The sequence below is a fragment of the Armigeres subalbatus genome, chromosome 2 (assembly GCF_024139115.2).
Source record: "Armigeres subalbatus isolate Guangzhou_Male chromosome 2, GZ_Asu_2, whole genome shotgun sequence".
In the NCBI taxonomy this organism is placed as follows: Eukaryota; Metazoa; Arthropoda; class Insecta; order Diptera; family Culicidae; genus Armigeres; species Armigeres subalbatus.
The window spans coordinates 435,250,675-435,268,938 of record NC_085140.1 but is presented as its reverse complement, the minus strand read 5'-3'; the positions used below and the strand labels follow the sequence as shown (position 1 = coordinate 435,268,938).

The 18,264-nt window shown below is 38.2% G+C and overlaps 2 long non-coding RNA genes across 2 annotated transcripts in view; both read left to right on the top strand.

The window, feature by feature from the left end:
- Positions 1 to 18,264, top strand: part of LOC134213600 (uncharacterized) — a 108,605-nt gene extending 90,341 nt beyond the window's left edge. The window contains exon 2 of the long non-coding RNA XR_009979488.1: positions 17,717 to 18,264. This is a non-coding gene — a long non-coding RNA (uncharacterized LOC134213600). The remainder of the gene's footprint in view (positions 1 to 17,716) is intronic.
- LOC134218007 (uncharacterized) lies at positions 8,903 to 10,090 on the top strand. Its single transcript, XR_009981215.1, has 4 exons — positions 8,903 to 9,184; positions 9,241 to 9,380; positions 9,442 to 9,508; positions 9,565 to 10,090. It is a non-coding gene; the product is annotated as an uncharacterized LOC134218007 (long non-coding RNA).

Genomic DNA, 18,264 nt, shown 5'->3' with positions numbered 1-18,264 from the left:
TCTCTTTTTCGTTTCAATAAAACGAACATATTGCGACTACATCGCCTATTTTACAAATATGTATGATTGATATGGGAAGGGAACATGTTATTGGTAATGAACCCAATACTCTACATGTTTCATATAGGGTAGAATACGGCTTTGGCAGGGTGCGACATTTGTTGGCACCCTCAAAAATATTTGCGTTTTCCAGCAAACACACTATTATGAAACATAAATTTGATTCAATCACACACAAGTCTAGGCTTTCATTTGAATAAGTTGTTTGTGTAAAAGTAGAAGATTTGACGAATTAATCATGAAACAAATTTGCACACACGAAATCCTTCATTATTGTATTGCCAAGAAAGAGAGACGAAAAGCAAATGTTACTTACTTTTTTGGATCCCTGTTTCTTCTCTTTATCGTGTATGATACGACAAATTAGGATGTAAACCACTTTTTACACTTTATTACCACTTGATTATCACAACAAATAGCAAATTTATCCAATATTTGCTCTATGTTTCACTAAATAAAATCGGACTGTTCGTTTTCTTTGACAGCAGCGCACTTCGAATAGAGCAGAGAATGTTGAGCATATCAAACACACGCTAAAAAAATACCACTCACAATTCCATGTGATTTGATTTTAGCAAAACTACGAACAAAATATCCGGCGTTGGCATTTATTTTAAAAAAGTGTTAGAATACAAATGAACCGTTTGTTTGAGAAACTGCATTTGTAACATTTTTGGCCAAAATGAGATTTTTATATATTCTGAATCCTCGTCCAAAATACGTATTCTGGCAAAAATTCGAAAAAAATTTTGTTCAGGAATGTATGAAATTTGTTTCGTTTGTTTGAGAAACTAATGTCCACGCACTTTGAAGAGCAATTGTGGAGTACTGCTTTTAATTGAAGTGTCCCAGGGTGTGAGTTTTCCCGAAAACTATTGATCTGTATCGAAGAAATCGAAAGATTTGGTGCTAATTTGTTCAAAAACAGTTTTTTGTTGTTTTCTCGAAATTGTGTAAAATTGACTTATGCAGTTTCTCAAACAAATGATTCAAATGCTTCTATTCAGATTTTTACTCAGACCATGAATCAAAAGTGATAGCCAAACCGTAGTATTTTAAGCCTTATGTGCTGACAGAACCGTTTTCCTTTTGCAACTTTAATACTTTCCAAGCTCATCAAAAAATCATAACTATTCCTGTCTTACATAGCAGCATTTCAACCATAAATAATTGCCTACTTTTAGGGTATTATCAATTATTCAACTGTGAAACGTAGTGTACGAATGATGTGGCTCCAGCTCAATCTTATGTGTATAGATTTGGTTTTACATAGTTTACGTCGTTGTACACAACCCCCATGATTATTTTGATGAAACAAACATATCATGTAAGGACCTTCTAATCTAAGGACTGTAAAGAGCATATTTGAAACTGGTTGATAGACTTTTGCTTACGCGTGAAGACTCTAAGGCATCTCAAAGACAAAAGATGTAAATCTTGGCGGACGAAAGGTATGTAAGTTCCTTTTCCAAAATGGCCAACATTATTCAAATAGGTTAAAATGGTAAAAGTTATGAAATTGTCAATATCGGGTACACGGGTACCCTATCTGCATTCACGTTTGTTTTTGTTTAGCTGCATAAGGGGTAAAATTTGTTTTACAATGTGTTTAAATGTTTTTGCTATCTTCCACATGACATAAAATTGAGGCTAAAATTCGTTTTGTTTTAAGCCAGTTTTGATAATTAATAAAAAATTCTTCCAAAATTGAGTGAAGCGAGATGAGCGCTGATTATTATGAATGAATTTTACTACTAGAGGATATAAACAACAGCATCTGGCACCAATACATTGTTATTTCTACTTCCATGTCTAGTTGCTGAAGGAGCAATCATTGCTATAATAGAAATTGCTATGCCAATAGAAGAAACTTTGACCTGTTATTTATATTAAATTTACTAAGTTTGTGGTAAAAGATATTATATTAAGTGAAAAATCATCAAAGGAAGAGCATACAAATGTATACCAGTTGAACTATACCTGTGTTTTAGTGTAATTATTCATTATTTTTATCATTCAATTTGGCGAATGTCTTAGACTGCCAAGAATAGGTATTTTCCTATTATTTCATTTGTTTAATGTTTCTTCCTCTCCGCTTTATATTTCTTACGTAGTGTAAGCTGTAATCAAACTATGATATCTATCATAAGTTCTAGCAATGCTAGAACAATTATTATTAATATAATTATTTTATTATTATTTCAGACTAAAGCCGAAGTGGCCTGTGCAGTATATAAGAGTCTTCTCCATTCGGCTCGGTCCATGGCTACACGTCGCCAACCACGCAGTCTACGGAGGGTCCGCAAGTCATCACCCAATCGATCCACCTTGCCCGCTGCGCACCTCGCCTTCTTGTGCCTGTCGGAAGTTGTCGAGAACCATTTTCACCGGGTTACTGTCCGACATTCTGGCTACGTGCCCGGCCCACCGCAGTCGTCCGATTTTCATGGTGTGAACGATGGATGGTTCTCCCAACAGCTGATGTAACTCGTGGTTCATTCGTGGTTCCACGTACCGTTCGCCATCTGCAGATGGTACGCAGCACTTTTCTTTCGTAAACTCCCAGTGCGCGTTGATCCTCCACGAGCATCGTCCAGGTCTCGTGTCCGTAGAGGACTACCGGTCTAATAGCGTTTGTAGATTGTCAGTTTGGTACGGCGGCGAACTCTATTCGATCGGAGCGTCTTGCGGAGTCCAAAGACGTACGATTTCCAGCCACTCATGCGTCTCCGAATTCTCTGCTGGTATCATTCTGGCAGTCACCAGTGAGCCTGCTCAAATTCTTCTACCACCGATTGCGCTACCACCGATGCAACTCGCGGTGGGTGGTTCACATTGTCTTCTTGAACCTCTTCCTATCATGTACTTTGTCTTCGACGTTAATGACTAGTCGATCCGCTTGGCTTCCTCTTCAGTCTGATGTAGGCTTCTCCATCTTCTCAAAGTTACTGCCATAAATCTGCGTCGTGCGAAGCCAAATAGCTGGACGGACTTATTGAAAATCGTACCACTCGTGTTAATCCCTGCTCTTCGTATTATCCTTCCAAAGCGATGTTGAATAGCAGACACGAAAGACCATCACCTAGTCGCAACCTCGCGCGTTTCGAAGGGACTCGAGAATGCCCCTGAAACTCGAACTACGCAATCACCCGATCCATCGTCACTTTGATCAACCGTGTCGTTTATCCGAAATCCGGTCGCATTAGCCGCCATAGCTGGTCTCGATCGATTGTTTCATATGCGGCTTTAGTCGATGAATATAGATGATGTGGCACGTGTATTCGCGGATTTCTGCAGTATCTTGAATGGCGAACACCTGGTCTGTGGTGTAATGCCAGAACAAGAAAGAAGCTAATGTTGTTTCTATACTAATTAAAACTGTGTTAATAATTCTATCTATGTTGTAGTAGTGTCTGTAAATTTATTGTCCACAGTTTCATAGATCATATCACATACCAATGTGAATCCAGACCTATGTTACTTTTATCCTTACCCTTCCTTACCAACAACGTAACTCCTGTGACATTCCTGTGACCGTAACAAAGCTAATGCTAATGATAGGCAAATTCGGTAGTCACTATAGACAACTGAGCTCGTCAGGTCCGTATTCTGGAACGACAGTTATAGGACAGTATACTATGGATAAACGAAGATTTTTGTGCCAGTTGCAAACAATGCTTCCCAAACCATAGCTTGACCACCCAAGTAAAGGTGTCCGATATTCGTCGGCGGCGGCGTTTGTCAAAATTTTGGCCGGCGTCGGCGGCGGCGTGAATCAGCGTGGCGATTTTTTCATTGCGTTTTTCTAAGATTTTTTTTCTTGCTTTTTTTCGGAATATTTTCAAGAAATAAAAAGAAGAATCTTTTGAATTTCGCATGAAAACTAATGAACTTCTCCAGAAAATCTTAAGTTTTTCCAAAATTTGGAAAACATTTTCGAGCAATCTTTGAATTACCTAGAGAAGGTCTTTGTAATTCCAAATAAAATTGTTTGGAGTTTCAGCAGAAAATCGTCACAATTTACATGAGAAACTTGTTTTGTTTATTTGTGTTTTGTGTTTTGTTTTAACTTATAGGAAAAACTTTAGAAATTTAGAAAGTTCTTGTTGAGTATTCTTTGAATTTTTCACCAGAAATTCTTGATAATTGTAGGAGAGTGCTTTTGGTAAAATGGGTGTTTAACCGTTGGCTTTCTCAGTCTAGAATAATAAAGACGTCTAGTTTGGCATGGCCAACAATAAGACAGTAAATTCTTAACTGGGAGACTCAAGGAGTTTTCAAGAAAAATCTCAAGTTTACGAGAAATTGTCCGTAAGTTTAACGGAAACTTCATTAGAATTTCCATGGAGGATTGTTCAAAATGTCTTAACGAATTCGAAATTATTGGATTTCAATTTTCTATGTGAATTTCAAAAAATACTCACCAGAAACTCAATAGAAACATTCCGTGTATATTCCGAATATTTTCCTATAGAAATTTGGGAACTCCGTGAAAACCTTGAAGAGATTCTCATGTAAATTCCAAACAACTTTCCTTGGTAATCCAAAGAGCTCCTCTTGGCAATTCCAAAGAGTTCTCGATACTTGAAAGTAGTTTCCGTGGAAATTCTGAGAACAATTTTCAAATAAATATTCTGGAAAACTGAGATCTTTCATTAAAATTTTGAGGCGAAATTCAAAAGATTCTCCCGTTATTGTCTTGAAAATATCAAAATGACCAATTCAGCTGAAAACACTTTCGTCCGAATGTCCTTTTCGACCAAAACGATATTTCGGCCGAAGGACATATTCACGATTTTTTCAGCCAAAGGAACTGTTCGCCAAATGACATTCTCAGCCAAATAACTTTAGGCTAGATATCCTAACGTAGTCTGAAACAAATAAGATCATATAGAAAAATATTGTGATTTGGACATCAAATTGAGTCATAATTTATCAAACATGTATAAATCATCATGATTGATTACTATTTTGATCTCATTTTGCTGTACATTACTAATTTGAATGATATGACATCAAACGTGTACTTATTTTGTTATCGGAAACCAATATCAAAATTAGTTTTCAATTTGCCCTCATCGACAGCAGGAATAGTTTATAATTGAATGTCACAGTAAGATATTTCTGCTATTACGTTTTGTTATTTGAACCGTTTAAACGACCATAAAGATATCAAATTAAGTAAACATAATCGATGATTTCACAACATTAAAAAGTTATCAATTTGCTCGGAAAAGCTTCTACCAAATAGTCTTTTGTTAAACAAATATTCAACCTAACAACTTTCAGCCTTGTAGCTTGACGAACGACTTTTTCGTTCAAAATTAAATTTCAATTAGATTTTTTGAAATTCAACGGAACTCCTTCTGCCTAGTTTTTACGGAGAGCTTTTCAAAATTCAACAAGATATTGTATGGATTTTCATGGAAATAAATAATTGTATCTTCAGAAAAATTCTCTGGAGTCTCAAATGATGTTGTAGAGATCTATTAGGAAATTATACGAAATTGCTCTGAAGTTTGGAGTTTCCACTGAAAATTTGAATCGGCGGGAAAACTATAGATCAGCGGCGTGAAAATTTGAAATGCCGCGCCGGATGCAAAATGCGTCGCGGCGCACACTCTAGCTAAGGCTAAGCTGCCGCTAACCGCAAGTCGAGCATATCGTATATGGAGGCCCATATACAGATGTACTCGACTTTGCGGTTAGCGGCATCTATAAAATGCTCTCGAAATTAAAAATGTTTGACAATAATTGATATATTGGTAACTTACAATGATTTTACTAAAAAAAAGCATGTTACATCACTGCAAATCGCTAAAAAATACCCTTGGTCTGAACGAAAGTCGGAAATTTTCTAATGAATGCTTGGTATTTGGAAAACAATACAAACTTATCAAAATAAAGTTTCGGTTTATCACCCACACAAGAACATGTCCGTTTTACCCCACAAAGATCCAATTTCTTTAAAAAAAATCCCAAAAAAACTAATTTTGAGATAAATCATCAATTTTGGATTTCTGTTTTAAAAGGTTAAATACTGCACATCAAAAATTACATCACCATGGCATTTCAGCCATCGTTTACATTAAATCATTAATAAACAGAATGGTTTTCATTACTTGAATGTAACATAACATGCCGTACTCATAATTTGAAACTAGCAATAAGATCCACATTGTTAGAGTGTCAAATTTTCATTGTGACTAAAAATAAGTGAAGGAGTAGATTTTTGTTATTAGCGGAACAATTTATGAATTTGGTTTCAAGGTACAATCACCGCATTCCTTCTTATTACAAACTTGTTGTGGCTTTACTGTGGGTTTGGTGGAAGCGTAAGTAGGTATAGGCACGTATAGGTATGCATTGGAAACGCACCCATCTAAAAGCTTTCTCGTAAAAGAAGCTTTTAGATGGCTGTTCCTTTCAGATTTTCGGTGCATGGGATAAACTTTCGGTGAAAAGTTTATATGGGGTTGCAAATATGTATTTTGTTTTTTAACTCATTTTATTTGCTAATAATCTAATACATGCATTCATCTCTTAAACTAAGTGTTCCGTGCTTAATTACCACTACATCCTTATTTTCTATGATACATTTTTTAGTTATTATTAATTAATTTATTACAATTGCCACAGGCAGTAAAGATTTTTCCACAGGTTGAATTGAACCATAATAGGAATTACAGAGTTTTTAACTTAAACTTAACTTAATTAATACATACTAAGGGTTCAAAAAGCTTATCGTTGCAATATAAGATTGCAACTGTTTTTGACTAAAAATGGAAATCATTGTATTGGACATTTGTTGCAATGTCTCAATATTAGGAATTCTATGAAGCTCATTGGTACTTTACTGCCAAACATCTTTGCTGGGTTTCCTATTCATATGGAACAAACATGCGATTCACGGCAGTATACCAGGGAGGCAACATTTTATTTTGAATCTTCTGAAATGCCTTCTTTCTGGTAACTAGTAACTAGTAACTAGTCCATATCGGTACAGCATAGAACATGGCTGGTTAAAAATTTGTTTGTACATACATATCAAAAATTTGTTTTTAAGACTAGTTCTCTTCTATCTACTGGAGTAATAAGCTAATCCGCAAATACTTTTTTCAGGTGTTTTTGAAACATTTTATGTTGATTGTTAGTTTTTTATAAATATAAACAAATAACATCATCATTTTTGTGCATTAATAATAGATAAGACTAATGCGTTACGACATGGTGAGTTGACATCCGGGAAAAAGCGCCTAACTTAGCTCTGATCATCACAAGTTCTTTATTTGGAGCAGAGAAAAGTCCGCTTGAGTAGAGCAAAATCCCTTCCTCAAGCAGGCGCAAAACCTCCTCTTCTTTTATATCAACAGAAATTACAATTTCCAACAGATACAATATTTCTTAAGACTATTACAATTTTACAATTAAAGAATACTTAATGTCTATCCTGACTAACTATCTATCAAAGGGTGTTTGTGTTAGAAGCGGCAAGTATTCGGCAAAACTTTTTCCGAAGATTGGGACGAGAAAGGTGAAAGTCAAATTCAGTACCACATTGATTGAAGATACGGCTCATACAAGTGAATGGTTCGTTATGTCCATAATTTGTACGAGCACCCTGGAGGAACAAAAAAGAACTGAACCTAAGCTGACGACGGGGCGCATTAAGGTTCAAAAGAGAGAGCAAATAGGAGGAATCAATTCTTGATTAAAGAAAGTCGGAAATAAATAAAGCCCTGGATATATCCCGACGCTCGCTCAACAACTCTAATCCAATGAGCTTACAGCGGTCATCGGTAACTAGGTAGGTTGTTTGGATCATGCCAGTGGAGATGCCGTAACGCGAAACGAACAAATTTGCGTTGGATTGCCCCGATACGCAATATACTGTTTTGGTAAAACGGTGCCCAAACAACAGAAGAGAATTCTAGAATCGATCTTACCAAGGAACAATACAGTGCTTTCAAACAATGGATATTCTTGAAGTCTTTAGATATGCGGAAAATGAAACCAAGCATCTTAGAAGCTTTGGAGGATACGGATGCGACATGATCGTTGAAAGATAGATTGAATCTAATAGTACGCCTAGATCCTTAACGACGCGTTCTTTTTTAAGATTCGTTGTTCCAATTTTGTAGCAGTAGTCAATCGAGGAGCGTTTGCGCGAGAATAAGATCACTGAACATTTGTCAGCATTAAGTACCATACGGTTTATCTCACACCAATCGATGAACACGTCAATCTAAGTTTACAAGAAATAGGCATCAGAAGCGTTATTAACAATCCAGTAAAGTTTGAAATCGTCGGCAAAGGACAACTTAAATGATCTTATAAGCTGGTGAACGTCGTTGAGATAAACTAGGAAAATTAACGGCCCTAGGTGGCTACGCTGTGGTACACCTGAAGTAGCGGGAAAGTATGTCGAGATGGAATCGCCAATCTTAATGGCCATTTCACGACCGGATGGATAAGATTCAAGCCAGCAGAGGAAAGGTCCAGAGAAACCGAGACATCCGAACTTAGCAATAGCAATCTTGTGGTTGATTTTATCGAATGCTGCGGAGAAATCAGTATAATTTGAATTCACTTGTTGTCTTTTCTGCAGAGCTCGAATGATGAACGATGTGTAGACGGTCAAGTTGGTACTTTGTTGATTTTGCTTTATTTTGACTAAATTTCGTCCAGTGTGCAAATAAGTTCGATCATTCATCCCAGTGTAAACTGTCCTGAATGTAAATAACCGCAAGTACAAAAGGTACAAGCTTGAAAATGATGCACCGGTTGAAGATTTTCCTGTCGCACAAGCATGACAGTTGCAACATCCGCTGTGGGGAAAAAAGCAACATCGATTGGAACCAACAAAGAAAATAAAAGTTCGTGAACGAAAACGGGAGCTCAGTCATTCTCGCCAATAACGGTTTCGCGTGTGATTCTTGCGGCTGCAAGACAGTGCCGCTGGTAAAACTCATCGGCTTGACAAGACCGCTGAAAAGGCAAGAAACCCGAGAATCGTCACAATTGCCACCGTCAGAAATCAGCCCATCTCACACGAGGCACGAGAAAATCGGAAGCAGATAATCTGGGAAGGCTGTGGACAAAATTCACGAAAGGATTTTACCCGGTAAGCAGTTTTAGCAGACATACCAGTGAAATGTGCTAACATGACAATTCATGCAGGTGGAAATTTAAATCCCCGAGTGTCCAGCTTTTCGGTCAGAACGACTCACGATCCTCGAGAGTGGCATTCAGACTCAAACGGTGGCGACAAATACGTTTTGTCACACCAAGTGTTTGCCAATCGAAAAGTTCACAGAAAGGTAAGGAACATCGAGAAGCAATTAAAAACAAGTTTTTAATAAGAAAAAACCTTCGACACAGGTTCGCTACCGGTACTGAATTCCTTGGTCTCTGTCGCATTCGGGAACGAGAAGAGCCTTCCCAGGAAGTAAGAACGAATAACAATCTTTGGGCGTATTCATTCTGACCCGAAACGTGCCTCAGGGCTCTTCTTTTGTGTTTTTTTTTGCAGTTTGAGTGTACTGCGTGAAGACCGGGATCAACCAACCCCCTGTGAGGCAGAAGCCGCAAAACGAACACTCCGAAAGACGGACCAAGAAGAAGCGCCGGCGGGATCGCGCTCAAGACGCGGATCTGAATGAATCAGAATCGCGGAAAACACGGAACTGAAAGGAAAAGACGGTGAGAGTGAATCTGACCCCGTGAGGATCTGGCAGTCGTGACGTGGCCAGCCCGAATCCCCTTTCCAGCGGACAGCGTTCCAGCGATCAAGGCGCACATCGATCACCTACTTCTTGAGGAGAGCAAAGGTCATTGAATCCCACGCGACGGGAACTGTTCTTGCTGTTGGCAGGCGGGAGGTAGAGACGGGAGCGGCGGACGTGAGTTATAACACTAAGAAGATGAGAAGGGAAGAAGGAAGAAGAAGAAGAGCATGCACAGTAAGCAGGAGAATAGGGAAGTAGAAGAGGAAAGAGGTATCGTATGGATGGGTCAAAATAAACATATGTTTGCACACTGAATTATGTCTTGTGGCGTTTATTGTTGCTAGCCGGACCGACTAATCCCCCTTTTGATACGGAGAGGTCGTTTCACAACAACTTATTGAGTGCTTCGGGATGTATCCATGTTGATATTCAGAGATGTAATCGCGACAGTTATGACACATGAAGTTATAAACTACTTTTTCAAATAGCTTTGAAATTGCACACAAGGCGGCTATACCACGGTAATTGCTGAGCTCTCGTTTGTTGCCTTTTTTAAAAACAGGAAAAAGATAGGAGTATTTCCAGTGATCGGGGAATGTCCCATTTTGAAGCGATAGGTTGAACAGTGTTGAGAGAGGTTTTGATAAGCTTCCGGAGCACTTCTTCAGAACGAATGCAGGAATACCATCGGGTCCAGAGCTTGTTGAGGCCTTGATTGAGCTACACATATTTTCAACCATTTCAGCATTGACGAACGGATGATTACCGACTGGGGGACGAACAGGAACGTTGATAGCAGCTGTACGAACTTGATCCGCATCCAGAGCTTCTTGAGTATAAACGCTTGCTAAATGACTTTTGAAAAGATCACAGATTCCTTCGGTAGATGAACTTTCAGTGGCACCCATAGACATGACGGTAGGTAGGCCAGATTCTTTTCGCTGGTCATTGACTTAATTTCAGAATCCTTTAGGATTATGTCGAAGTTTGAGTTGAACTTTTCTTTGGTAAGCGGAAAATAGCCCTTTGTTCAAACGTTTGTAACGGGAGTTTGCCAAGAGGTAGATTTGTAAATTTGTTTGTAATGGCGAGATTTGAACTTCGAGTAATTTCGAAGAGCAGATCGTTTTAATCTTTTAAAAGGCTTCAGACTTTTATTACTCCAAGGTGGGTTTGGCGGAGACTTGCGGGAACGCTTCGGAATGAATTGGTCGATGGCATACAAAACTATATTGCCAAATGCAATTATTGAAGAATTAATATCCTGGTCGATGATGATGCGCCAATCTATGCCTAAGAAGAAGGTATTCATACTAGTATAATCACCAATTTTAAAATCATAGTATACTGCTTCGGAAGAATCCTTAAGTTCCAATACTCACGCTTCCACGAGTCTTCCAATGACAATTGCCCGCCAGTGAAGGGGTACGTACTTAGTAGCACCACAGATAACAGATACTTAGGCTGGTATACCATACGTGTGTACATATCCGCTGATTCCGTTGATTCAAACGCATCGAACATTTGAAACGCGATTGGCAATTGTTTGCAGATGGCGCGATGATCATTACTGTGTAAAACGCAGCCTAAATACAACTATCAAACGCGGCCGGTAATAATGCTAATCAGTTCAGTGCGTGATTTCTCTTGTTTCGGACTGCAGAACTATCGCGCGATCGGCCTAAATATTGTGTTCTGCATTGCGCGGCCGGTAATAAGAGTATAGCCATCGAACAAGTAAGTGCAGTGCGTGTTTTAGTCGTCGGGAAAGAAATAAAATATCTATCGCGTTTTTCAATAGTTTTTTTTTTCCAATAGTTTGCTGTAGCCATCGACCAAGTGAGTACAGAGCAGTCTTCAAAGAGCATCCTCTTTTCAGAATAATTCGCAGAAGCAAGCTTTGAAAAAATGATTTAAATTGGAATAAATTTACATTCTCGCTTTCAATTGCTCCTTTGCACACTTGATTGGAAATATCGCATCATTGATTCAAATCATTTCAGGCGATGACCTACCGAATCGTAAATCGAAGCATCAAATTGCCCTTTGAAAGCATGGAACTCAAAGGTGGCTATGTGGTTATATGGCTAGTGGTGTCATATTCAATTGTGTCAATCTCTTGAGTGAAAGTTTGATTCTCCCGTCGAACTTTTTCGTTTTTTATACTTTATTATATGGATATGATTCAAGTGTTAGGACACACGTAACACCGACGAACCGACGTGTCACTGGCGCTCTCTGATTGTCTCACACTTTTTAACGGTCATTCGCTTTTTCAGGCGATCGCTCCTGTCAAATGAGCTAAGACGCAACTCCGCTGCAATGTTAATACACGTAGGTTGGTGGGTGAGCTACGACAACTTCGCGAGCCATTATTAGGGTGGCGGTAGTGTTCGATGATTTTTCATCATGGCGTCGTGGGCAGCAAATTTGAATTATTTTCTATGGAGTGACACGTCGGTTCGTCGGTGGTGGTAATTCTGAGGGTACGGACTGTTTATTTTGACGAAAAAAAAAACTTCTAACTGACAGCAGCAGCGAAAAATGTAGACAACAACCTTCCGAGCACCAAATCTATAGAGCTCGTCGTAATGAAATTTCGATTTCGGCGATTCTATCTGTTGGATGAAACCTAATGCTATTGTCATATAATATAATGTGCTAAGAGTCATATAATGTAAACAAGTAGGGTAATTAATTTCTCAACCCAATTCATTTAAGTTTTGGTTCTCGGACCTCTAATTTTGTTTCAAATGTAATTTCCTATTGCAGAAGCAAAATATGACAAAATATCCAGTTGCTAACAACAATCGTCTTCTCGACGTAACAACGAAGTGGAAAGCAAACCGGTTACTAATAATACGCACCACGTGTTTGCCTTTGCCTAGAATCCAATGAAAGGATTCAAATCAATGATGCATTATTTTACAAAATGATGCAAGTGCATCAAAGCAATGATCACTTGACACATAGGGAGTATTCATTCTCCTGCTCCTTGGATTTTGCATCAATGCAACGAATGGCAAGGGTACTTTTGAAGACTGGTACAGAGTGCTACGCTTCCGTGCGGTCGTCCAAAACGTGAATCTCCCCAGTTTCCATATCCCACTAGGCGACCATGTTTTAACTTTTAACTCGTATCAGTATTATTTCCCATCCCATAGATCGCATCGTTTACCAAAGTGAATCCATATAAACGATATCCTATCCTAAGACAATCGTGGAGATGCAGAGGTATACTCGGTCTCTAGTAGCAACGAAAGTCGGACTAACAATCCTTCCATTCCTATATGACCGCAAGGACGTGGCCGGCGCCGTTATGGACTTTAAATATTTGAGCTCCCGAAACGTGTACATTGAGAATGGATAGCTAATCTCAAGCCCCATTCATTGTGTTCTCTGTACAATTTCGCAAGTTCAGTCAATCACGGAGTAGCAAATACGAATTGTGAGATCATAATGCTCATGCTCATGCTCAAACACTCTTAGCGCGAAACAACAAACAAGAATAGAAACGTGGAATGCTTGTAATCCTAGCCCAGCAAGGTAAAATGGCACTACTTGCCAATGAGGCAAGTCTTATGAAGTTTGAGATCCATAGATTGAGTGAATACCGTTGAATTTTTTTTATCCAAAAGAATTCTATCCAACGCTTTTTGTTAATTTCGGCTGATTGTGGCCCCGGGATCCTAGTGCGAGCGATTTTTACGATGTGACACGTTTTTGGCGGTGTATTTTTTTTTCGGTTCGCGTAGAAAAAGTGATTTTTTTAGTTTTCCATCAGCTGTTCGGATACGGGTGTGTGTGTGATTTGTTGGCCTTTCCGGTTCAGGTACGCAGATTTTTAAATCATTGGTGTTTGAAGTTAGAAGATTCGATTCTGAGGGCGATCCTGTTGATCGAACAGGGGTCCCGTGTCGTTTAAGTGAATGTTCGATTAGTTGCGTGGGTGGCGTCGTTCGATTTTCTATACCAGCCGTGCAGAAGTTTTTTTAAGTTATTATTTTCTTATTATTTCTCGCTTTATTCTTGCGTATTTCTCTTGTATTTGTTATTCTCCGTTGTATTGTTCTCGTTGAATCTTTTGATTCGCAAGGAGAATGCTCCTGTAGCTGCTTTGTTCCTTTAAACATTTATTTTCTTGAAAACACACATCAATTGTCGTTTCGTCCGTTTTTGTTTAACTCCACAGGAAATATGAATGAATGAATGATATGAATGAATTTAGCTAGAATATTTTAATTTTGTTTGATTGTTTGCTATTGAATTTTATATCAGAAATCGCGAAAATACTTGAAATAAAACTTTGTAAAATGTTTAGTATAATCACAGATAACAGATATTGAGGCTGGCATCCGATACGTGTGTAAACATCCGCAACCGTTAATTCAAATATATTTTTAATTTTGACCGCGTTTGGCAATCGATTGGAGATGGCGCAAGAATCATTGTTGTTGAAAACGCAGCCCGAATGCGGCTGTCAAATGCATTGGCTGCGTTCGACGGTTGTTAATCAGCTGCGTCCATATGTACTGCCGCAATCTGTTGCGTAGATGGCAGTAGTGGGCAAACGTATATCAATTCAAAAGTTTACACAGGATTTTCAATTAAATTTGTTCTAGCCTAAATATCTGTTATCTGTGGTATAATTATCTTTAAAAGGCATGGTTTGATTTTTGTATTCGATGAACCTAGAAGAATCGTTTTGCTCACTGAGCAGAAAGTACAAATTTGGTAAATTTAGATTTGTTCAACGGATATTTGTTGATAGATTGAGGTTAAGAAATCGTCTGTAAATTATTTAAAGAATAAACTGTAAATAAAATTGATATTAGCATACTCTTTCGACAGCCGGCTGGCAAGAGTTTAAATAAAAACAGGTAAACAACATAGTCTGTGGGTCGAATTGCCAGCTTGAGGCAAACCTCCATGACCTACCTTACCCTACCAAACCACCAACTCCGTATAGAACTTATGAGGGCGTCGCCAAGTCGGGGGCCTCTCGTTAAGTAAGTTCTACATCAACATTTCCTTTCCTATCCCTAGTTACGGTAAAGATGGGCGTGGCCGGGAGTAGTAATCCTCATGCTTATGCCATTTTTATCTTAGATTGGAATCAAGGGTAACTCCCCACCTTGATTTCCGATAGCAATCTGGATAAGGATTCCATAAGAAACATGAGTATCACTAGTGTCCAATCTACGAAGTATACCGTAACAACGCTAACGCTAACGCATAGATTGAGTGAATACCGTTGACCAAACTTTGCAGAACACAGAATGTCGTCCGGACAAATTCTGCTAGGTATACTCTGGTTTATGAGGTGAACACGCTCCCCAGCATCGCGAAATGGGCTTCCTACTAAGCGCCCAGGCATACTTTACGCTTATGAAGTGGGAATCTACAAGTGAAAGGATAATCGTTGCCAGATTTAGACCACGGGTCCGAAACCTCACTATAATCCAATGTTATACGATGGTGCCGATCTTTGCGAAACGATTCGAAATTTTCTCGTGAAACACTTCGGAATTTCCTCGGAAAACTCTTCGGAACTTCCTAAGTAAACCCTTTGAAATTTCCCCAGGAAACGCTTCGAACTTTATCGCTTCAAAATTTCTACAGAAAATGCTCCGAAACTTCCTGGGAAATCACTTCGGAATTTCTTCGCGAAACACTTTGAAATTTTCTCGGGAAACGCTTCGTCATTTTCTAAGGAGATGCTTCAGAATTTCCTCGGCAAACGCTACGAAAATTGCTCGAGAAACGCCGTAAAGTAAATTTTTCTCATAAAACGCTTCGTTTTTTTTTGTTTCTTTATTAAAGGAAACGCTTCGTAATTCCCTCGGAAAACTCTTCGAAACTCGCGAAACTCTTTGGAATTTCTTCGGGAAACGCTTCGGAATTTCCACGGAAAACGCTCCAAAATGTCATCGGGCAATACTTCGGAATTTCATATAGGGAACCGTTTACTTTTTTTTGGGATACACTTCAAAACTTTCTTTGGGTTAAATTTCCTCTGGAAACGCTTTGGAATTACCTCGGAAAAAGCATTGAAATTTCCTCAAAATATGCTTCGAAACTGCGTGGGAAACACTTCGAAATTTTCACGGAAATCTCATCGGAATTTCCTTGAAAAACGTTTTGAAATTTTTTTGAGAACCGCTTCGGCATTTCCTCAGGAATCGCTTCAAAATTTACTCGTGAAACGCTTCGAAACTTCCTCAGGAAACGCTTAAGAATTTTTGCGGGAACTCTTCATAATTTCCTCGGGAAATATTTCGGTGTGAGAAATTATAAATTAGCGGCGTGACAGATTTTGAACAGCGGCGCGAAAAACGCATTTCAACAACCTAACTTGTCTTAGAAATATCGATAAGATGGTTTAGTTGAAATTCGAACTTTCTTATAATCTCGTGGTTGCATAATTTAAGGTTCAAAGCTTAAATTAATCGTTTTCCAGCACAAGTTGATAGTTGCCAAGGTTATTTATAGCTATAGCTTGTCTATATTAATAAATCGGTAAGATTTACAGTGATTATGATCGATTGGATATAAAAGTTTGGATTATGTCGGCTTGGGGCGGTAGTTCCAACTAGATTAGGGACAAAGTAACCTCTATGAACAAGAATCGCCTAATCCTTAAATGCGTTTCTACTTGAATCAAAGATGATTTAAAACAACAGAGATGGTTTTTAATCATAAAAATTCCCTTTAGACAAATTTAGCTATTGTCGTAGAGCTAGGGCTAAGAGGCGAGCAAAGCGAGCAATGTATCACTCGTTCTAAATAAACTCAGCAAATATAAGCATCATATAACCATTTTTTTTAAACCAGTTTAAGGATACTAAAACTTATGCTTATATCAAATACAAGGCATAATAAAGGTGTTTCAGGGGCGAATCTACAGAATACGAAGGAGTTTTACTGTTTTACAAGGGTTACCTCTTAGGGTGGCCATCTTGCCCCACTTTCCCCTAAATGAGATTTTTTCATTCTCCTTTAGATTCAAAGCCTGCTTCCAGATTTCTTCTAATCGAAGCAGACATTACGAACGATCAAAGTTCCACAAGAAACCATTACAGATGGAGTCTGGGACTGATTTCCAATTACCTCTGCATCTCCACGATTGTTACAGGAATTAGATTACCCAGTGAAATAATAATCATTAAACTTTTCATCGTATTCGAACTCGAATTGAAATTGAGTAAATCAAGAAAACTAAGAAATTTCATCAAGCGGTGACCATATCGATTCAAAACTAAAAGGACAATTTCGGATACGGCAACTGCCAACATGAAATACAGGAGCATTTTTTTTCAACGATTTTTTACTGTTTTCATCCGACATATATTTTTCTCTATACATACTTTTTTGCTTCACTTACAATATAGGTTTTTTTTATCATCATCATTTCACATTCTTGCAATCAATTGCTGCTAGTTTTATAGCCTTAACTAATAATGTCTCTCTCTCGTCATACGCGCATTTTTTTGTTTAAGTTTTGAATTTTTTTTTTTTTACTTATTTTGCGGCTGTGTGAGTGCGAATGATTTTGCGTTATTTTGTGACGTATGCCATTTTTACCATTATACGCTCTGTTGGGTGTGTGTGTATATGGGTGGGGGTGGTTTTACCTAGCGGGTGATCTCTCTACACAACAATTACTTTCTCCTATACATATTTATTTAGATTCCTGTCGTATTCGCTATCATCGGATTTTGTTTTGTGGGAGTTGTCTGGTTGGTGGAAAAAACGGGGAACACTTTTTTTTCGTTTGTTGCGTATGTTATGCGCCAAAATGTGACTTTCGCTGAGTATTTCTGTGTGTTCATAATCTTGAGACCTTTTGGAATTAGGAAATAGTGGGCGTCGGCGAAGGTGGAGAACGAATTCGAAAAAAACTGATAAATCTAATAAAATTATTTTAGGTTTTACAATCTTCGTTTACTAAGCTAGGGTTCGCGTGTTGCACAATATTGGAAGTTTCAGTTTTGTGACTTGCGTTTTTTTGTTTCCATTTTTTTATTATCTACAAATATTTACTTGTTTACATGCTAGCTCTACTAGTAATACAGTCCATTTGTTATGTTTCATTTTCACATGTTTTTTTCTGTTTGATCCATTACTTGCGAATTAGCATCATTATTTTGGTTAGTGTCGAATTTAATCGCGCTGTGAAAGAGCGATATATTATCATCCATCCAGGAAAAAAACTTAAATACTATACTATGGGGCTATTGTTCTTCAGTGTAATAATTTACAGTGTTTTGAAACGTGTGAGAAACAAATTGCCTGTGAGCGAAAAAAGAGAGATTTTTTAAGGTGTGACACAATTAAACTAACACATATCAGACGGGGTGCGATTCAAACTAGGACGAATGGAAACAGATGAAGAGAGATTGATCTAAACGGCGTAATATTGGGCGATCTTTTTTTGCTAACTGTACAATGTGAGTCACGACAAATGCCCGTTGAA